The following is a 7,619-nucleotide window of genomic DNA, read 5'->3' as shown; positions in this document are numbered from 1 at the left end:
GTTGTGGCAGCTCTCTGTTCTCTCTTTGGTGTCTGCTGAATACCTTCCTCGTGTTTTAATCATCATTATATTTGTTTCATCATTTGTTTCTTTGCCACCCTGGAAGGAAGGGCAAGATATTGATATAATGAGTAAATAAATAACTTACTAGAGATATTGCATAGACTAGCATGCACATTGCGGAGGAGGACTTTACACCTGGACTCTGGCTCTGAAGGGCTTTGGGTAGTTTCCCTCAGTTCTGCAAAGCCTGATTGGAGATCTCAAAGTGCCAAATGGTGCAGACTGTTGCCTTTGTGGAACTGATCAACCCTTCTGTGCTGCCTCCTAGGACAGCAGCAAGGTAATAATAATAATCATCATCATCATCATCATCCCAGTCCCTGCTTCTAGAAGACACTTCTAGACTTCAAGGCCAGGCAATAAAATCATCAGTCTGTGACTGTGGCTAGACTTGTCTGGCTGAATCAAGCATAAATGACAGCTACAGAACAGGAAGAACGCAAAGCAATGTGTATTTATTATTTTATTTTAAAATAATAATTTATACCACTTCATATAGATGCTTCCCAAGTGGTTTACTTTGAGAATTTATAGGTGGGGCTTGAATCATGTCAATGTTTCCTGATTGTTCTGGATGGTAGCAGATTCTGATTGGCTGGAAGTTCTGACAAGTTGGGAGTGAACTGTCAGTGAAAGAGACAGTTGGGATTTGTCACCGGAGGAGTTTAGGAAATCTGGCAGGAGGTAAAAGCCACTTAGAGGCTCATGTCAGCAACATTGTCTGTTAAGTCTTCAGAAACTGCCATCGAGCATATTTTACTGTCATCAAGGACCCTAGATGGACCAAGATCGGACCTGTTTTAAGGCTACTTCCTGTGCCCTTATGTCTTTTTCAGAAATAAATAAATCATAAAAGTTCATTAGAAGCACCAGATTGCAAATTCAAGCCCATTAAAGTATTGTAGCATTAATTATCCTGGATTTCTAATCTGTTACATGTCAATTGAATTGACCATGTTGACAACGCAGCGTAGTTTCCCCCATTGGCTTGCCTTTTAAAATTAAAGTAGGGGCAAGTTCTTTGGAAGAATGTGTAAGAGTAAACAGATGAACAAAATATGCTTGGTTTTCTATCTGCTTCTTACAACTAGCTGGATTTAATCCTCTGTCATTATATTCAATTTTGAAAGCAGAGGTCACACAGTTGTGCAGATGTTTCCAAGGTAAGCTACCAGAGCATAAAGTTCTTAATTCTTGAGCTGTATTTCATGCTACTTGTCTAGCTTTTTATTATGTTCTGAAGTACAAATGGTTGATGGCCACATTGAAAGAAATGTAGCAAGCTCAAAGTGACCTTGTCAGTGGGCTCAGTGACTTCAGAATTTAATCAATCAGCCATTTGAAAGAATATGACAACCACGATCTTTTTTGGCTTTGAAACTGACGCTGTTATAAACAGAGAGAAAGAAGCAGAGGAGAACTGCAAAACGATAAATACCACCCGAGCATTTTCAACTGAAAGAAATACTTAAAACATACTTTTCAATGCACTGAAGTATTTTGCATAACTTACACTGTCAGCATATCAACCTAGAATCTGTTAGTTTATAACCTAGCTGACATTAATGAGCTTAATGCACTTGGTCTCTTGTGTTTTACATCTCGGGCTGCGAAAAGAAAAATAGGAAGATAAAAAGGCTAGTAAATAGAGAATAAAAATGGAATGTGACTGGAGAAACATTTTCAAGAATAGATTTATGGCTGAAATGCCCATAATTATAGCACTGCAGCTGTTGTTTTCCATTATGTTCAAGCAAAATGCACTAACCAAGGAGAGATTTCCTTTTCCAAAAATTTGCAACAGCAAAACAACTGCACTATGTCACTTTTGCCCATTTGCAAAGTCTAGGTATTAGTCATGCCTTCCCCTATCTCTTAATCATAGCAGTCTAATCTTCAACACTTATTTATAATTAAATTTTGGATGGTGGGTGCATGGTATTGATTTGCTTACACCAATCCACCCCCACATTTGAAACTGTGACTGCTCCCTGTCTTAGATAGTTAATATGGTTGCTGCTTAATGAATCCAAGTGTGATTGGAAAATTGTAGAGAGTGTGGGGAGAAAACGGGTTTCCCATTAAGTAAGTTATGCTTGGGGGTAATTTGGCCAAGGCCACTCAGTGACATTCATGACTGACGATTGGTTACAAGCATAGCTGTCAACTTTCCCCTTTTCTTGCGAGGAATCCTATTTGGAATAAGGGCATTTCGCTTAAAAAAGGGAAAACGTTGACAGCTATGGTTACAAGTATGTAAATGAATTCCTGTTTCAAAAAAGTGCTATAAAGAATGAAAATATCAAACACAGCACAATTTTGAAAAACCACACCACTCCAGAATGCGTTCTAAACGTGGAGAATGGTATCTAACTGAGTTTTATTCAGAATAAAGATAAAGGGACCCCTGACCATTAAGTCCAGTCACGGACGACTCTGGAGTTGCGGCACTCATCTCGCTTTTATTCAGAATAGCCCCATTGAAATTATTTAACCTAATTTAGTCATTTGTTAAATTCAATAGGTCTATGCTAAGTAAAACTTAGTTGACTACAACTTAAAATGTTTTCACCACCTTTTGGCATGTAACCAAGGACAGAGCAAAACAAGCAGTTTGTCAGACGAGTTTCTATAGCTGTATTTCCAGAATGGGCAGGAAAAGCCTTTCCCTTTGTAACAAGGCAACGTGACCACAGAATGGCATGTGGAGCCTATCCCCCAAAGATCCAAGAGTTTGAGGGAAGTCATGTGGGCCATGGACACTTCAGTATGTAGACTGTTAAGTGTACATAGAAACACCATTGTTTCCAAGGGATTTATTTTAGTGAAGCCATCCCTAGTGGCAAATCATTCAGACATCTCCTGGAGTTGCTCTTCCCTGCTTCCATTTTTATTTTACTTCCATTTTGAATACAGGAAATATAGATGCAAATGGTGACAGCATCATAAAACGGACTGTGCAAAACAACAACAGGTTATGCCAGGTAATGAGATAATTTTAAGCCCCAAACAAGCTAGAAAACCAGACAAAGAAAACAACTGTCTTTAAAACATCTCACTGCGGGCATATTTTTCCGTGTTGTTACTGTGCTGAGCTGACATAATCATCCTGGCTAATTATTCCCAGAGTCCCTTTCTGAAAAAAGTGGATGGGAGGCCTTTAGAGAAAACTTGAAAAGCAGGTGTCGACAGAAATCTACTGTGCCATGGCATCTCGAGAAATAAGCACTTGCATCTACTTATCCAAATCCAAACTCTTCTATTTACATGTCTAGAAAGTTGGAGCTGAGGTACACATGCCATGAGTAAGCAGATGCATGTACAGTGGTACCTCGGGTTAAGTACTTAATTCGCTCCAGAGGTCTGTTCTTAACCTGAAACTGTTCTTAACCTGAAGCACCACTTTAGCTAATGGGGCCTCCTGCTGCCGCCGTGCCGCTGGAGCACGATTTCTGTTCTCATCCTGAAGCAAAGTTCTTAACCTGAAGCACTATTTCTGGGTTAGCAGAGTCTGTAACCTGAAGCGTATGTAACCCGAGGTACCACTGTATAGTACATGTCTCTGTATATCATGGGAACTCCCAGTGTTTCTTATAATATTTGCTGTCTTCCCTTTATGTGTGTACACTGTGTACCTCTATACCCGATTAAAAGGATGACTCTAGCTGGCCCTGCTGGAGCATTCAATTCCCTCACATGATGACAACCACATGAAAGAGAGTGGAGATGGGTTTGCTCTCTTCCCTCTCTCCATTCCATCACCATGCTAGGCTCTTGTCACCCTCAATGGAGGTCAAATGTCTGCAGCAAGGAGACGGCTGTGCTTGTGGAAGCTCCCATGCAATTTAGATCCATGCACAATCTGTGCGCCAAGTCACACAGGGAGCACCCGTGAGTGCAGCCAGCTCCCTGGTGCAGACCGCTGCTGTTCCATGACTGTGATGGAGCCATTTTATGGAATAATGGTTTTACAATTGTAGTCATGGTTTTACTGGTTTTGGAACTGGAATCTTTGGTCATGTTATATCGTGTTATCATACTGTACCCTGCTTCAATGGCTTTAACGGCTGTGAAACAGTTTGTAGATTTGTAAAATAAATACATTGGTTAATTAATTTAAAAGTGTGTGGAGGGCAGCAGAGACACCAACAGGGATGGCACTGCAACTACCTAGTTCTTCCCTACTTCCCGCCTTGTCAGTTCAGGAGAAAATCGAGATAGGGCTATTGACTCAAATACATTATAGAGAGAACAACACAACAACCACATTGTATAGAAGGTGTTTAATTGCTAAAATGTGTTAATTAACCCAGATGGCTGCTTTATTCTTGACATTCTGGAAGCAAAACCGCTATTCATTTCCATATTCCTAGTCTGGGACTCGGAGTGTAATTAATAGTGTTGGTACTACTGGCAGAAGCCTTTTATTTGGGATAGGAATATTTCAGATTACATAAGTCTGTTCTTTGCTGTTAAAGCCATATCCAGCCTGGCAGCAGATCAAAGATGGCGGTGTACATCTCAAGTGTTTGTTGTAACTCTAGCTGGGTCGCTCTGACTTTTTGAAGATGGTTCAGAAATAATCTCAATGGCGCTTCCTGAATAGCATACTGTGAAGAACAAGTCCTCTCTTCCAATTTACTTTCTGTGAGACACATGCTTATTTCCAGGCCATTGATTAACAAGATACATGTTGGAAGACTTCTTAGTGCTTTGTTTAAAAATGTTTTGAGAAAATATTCTTCCCATGAAGACTTTATAGCCTCTTTCCAGGCCATCAGAACCTAGTACTCTGTGAAAACTGAATTCATCTTTTCGACTGCTATTTGGCTCAGCTATGAAGAAATTACTGTCAAGGTTAATTATCCTATTCAAATCTGTTTTCACCTGAAGGCTTTCCAAAATATTTTAGAAGTACCAATGGCTTTTTTTGCTTTGTTTTGCTTTGTTTTTGCCAGACAAGATGTGTGATAGGCAAAAAAAATATGTTGGAATGCAGAAGGAAGAATATCTGGCTTCCTAAAGTTAATCTTTCATATACAAATTGCAGGCACAGATTTTCAATATTTTGAGCAGTTCATAATGTAAGGTGAGGATGGGCGGGTGGATGGATGATGATGATGATGATGATGATGATAGCCTTTACTGAGCATCACTGGTGTTCTGCTGATAACTCAGACATTGCATAGTCCACATTCATTTGACTTACAAAGTAACACTGATGGCACAAAACATTCACTGCAGTAAGGAATGGGAATTCCACAGACCATTAAAAAAGTTGGCTTCACTCAAACAAAAACCTCTCAATTTGCCTCATTTGTTTTGCTTTTGATCAAAAGACTACTGCAAAGTGCTAGTGAGGAACTTTCAGATGTTCTGCCTGAGGAGGTACCTCCAAATCTGGTTCAAATTCTATTGAAACAGCAAGGTGCTAAGGAAAGGTTATTGATAAGAGATAAAAAAGGTAAGCCAGCGGTGCATGATGTCCTGATTAGGCCTGACAGGCTTCCACATTTGGCCCACAATGCCACTTTTGCTAAGCAATGCCTACTTGTTCCAGCAGTGGCTCCAAAGCCTTTGTCTCAGTGATCAGCTGATTGTTGGTGTTTGCAAAGCCCTTGATTGACATGTTACTTGGCTTCAAAGGAGCTCCCTTGTAACCGCCAATCAACTGATTGCTGCCACAGCTTCAGGGCCCATTGGACTCAAACTGTGCCCACAAATGCATGCATATCTTGTAATCCATTAAGCCGTCAATGGCTCAGGAGCCATCAAGAGCTCAGTAAATACCCTCTTTTTCTTACCTTCCACAAACATGCATGGTGGTCTGTGTTTGGCCTGTTGGATCACAAATTGTAAAGTCTTGATTAATATAATGTTATGTGTTGCAAGGGGGTTTCTACAAAGAAAAAGAATGTTGCTTGACAGAGTTGATAACAAAACAAACATAGAGGGGATTCTGAAAGAAGAAAGTTTTCTATTGCTGTACCAGCTAGCTGCTGTCCAGTCCACAGACCACATGAGCCACGGAACAGCTATCTTTATCCCTTTGATGCCAAAAATAAGAGCAATAAAACTCAGATCAAAAGTGATAAGGATGCACGTGTTGGAAATAGCATACAGCACACTGATTGCACTAAATAATTTTCTGATCATGGTGATGGTGGTGATGGAAAAGTTAAAGGAAAGTTATTGCCTTGGTGAATAATATGCTGATGGAAACCAAGGTCAGAATTTAACTCGGGACTCAGCTAGATGGGAAAAGAAAAATCATTTTATATGCATTCTAACACTGTGGCAGCAGAAGGCGATGTGGACTTTCATCTTTGCCAACATGATTTCTCAACAAAGTTTACAACATGTTTTTCTGAAATGCTTCTTTGATGTGTCTAGATCCAGCCTTGGACAACAAATGAGCAAAATGGAAATGCAAGAGGACAAAGAAATAAGTTAGAGATGAACTAATACATGGTGGCTTTTATAATTCCATAAGATAGAAGAAGAAATAACTGAGTAAAATAATGATTTTCACTTGAACATAACTATCATAGGGGAAGAAAACGTTGCACTTTATGACAACAACCTGTGAAAATAGTGAATGTGAACATTTGTCTACTTTGACCATGCAATTAAAAAAGCAATGATTCATACATAAAAATAAAATTAACAGATTGAGTGTTTCCCTCTCCACTTGTAACTTTTCCCATTCTAAATTATCATTGTAACATGTTGAACTGACCTCATATTTCCCACCTATTCAGCCTTGAAAATTCATCACAGCTGCCTACAATATGCCCTTAATGTCCTCATCTTATTCTTCTGACTTTCAAGACATTGTACAGAAACTGAGGCTTTCATATTTTTGTTAAGGATTCACATACAACACAAGCAAGAACAAATGGCTCTTGGCTTTTGTTCCTTTTTGTAGTGTCTCCCCCCCTTGCATTAACATTTTCACGACAAATGTACCCCCACCCCGAAGTTCAGCTGATATCCGTGCCCTGCGTGGGCAGGTTGTATTTCCACTATTTCTTGTTATTTTGTCTTACTTGGCTTCTCCTTGAACTCTCATATTGCATTTTTTATAAACCAAACCCTTTACTTGGTCTCGAAATGTTTATCCTTTACAATTACGTTGTTGCTTCTCTGCCCTGACTATTCTTTCTTTCTCCATTTTCCCTTGGTAATAGTTTATCTAAAGTTCGCAATTCTTGGGATCAGTGTTTTAAACTGTCTTTAATTGTGTATTTTGAATTGTTGTGACCTTTCCTGGGTAGGGTAAGGGGCAGCAAGTTAATTAATTCATATTTGCTTGATGGCTGAAACATCAAGTGATAATTTACATTTGGGAATGGGCCATCACAGATTAAAGGCCCAAGGCTGAACTTCTAAACTGCCTCAAATGTTTGTCATAATCAGAGTAGACCCACTGACATGGCTAACATGGCTCCACTGATTTCCCTGGGTCCAGTCTGAGGAGAATTTCATTGGACACAGCTGGAAGAGTTACAGTGGAGTCACTTCACACATTCAGCTGTGAGAAAATATCAACCAAG

At 39.6% G+C, this 7,619-nt stretch overlaps 1 long non-coding RNA gene across 1 annotated transcript; it reads left to right on the top strand.

Annotated features, from left to right (window-relative positions):
- The first annotated feature begins 211 nt into the window (after positions 1-211).
- Positions 212-4,055, top strand: LOC309531768. Its single transcript, XR_014219440.1, has 3 exons — positions 212-343; positions 1,155-1,226; positions 2,980-4,055. It is a non-coding gene; the product is annotated as an uncharacterized lncRNA (long non-coding RNA).
- Positions 4,056-7,619: the final 3,564 nt, after the last annotated feature.

The sequence above is a fragment of the Podarcis vaucheri genome (genome assembly GCF_965113315.1).
Source record: "Podarcis vaucheri genome assembly, chromosome: 4".
NCBI lineage: Eukaryota > Metazoa > Chordata > Lepidosauria > Squamata > Lacertidae > Podarcis > Podarcis vaucheri.
This window is presented reverse-complemented; position numbering and strand designations above follow the sequence as displayed.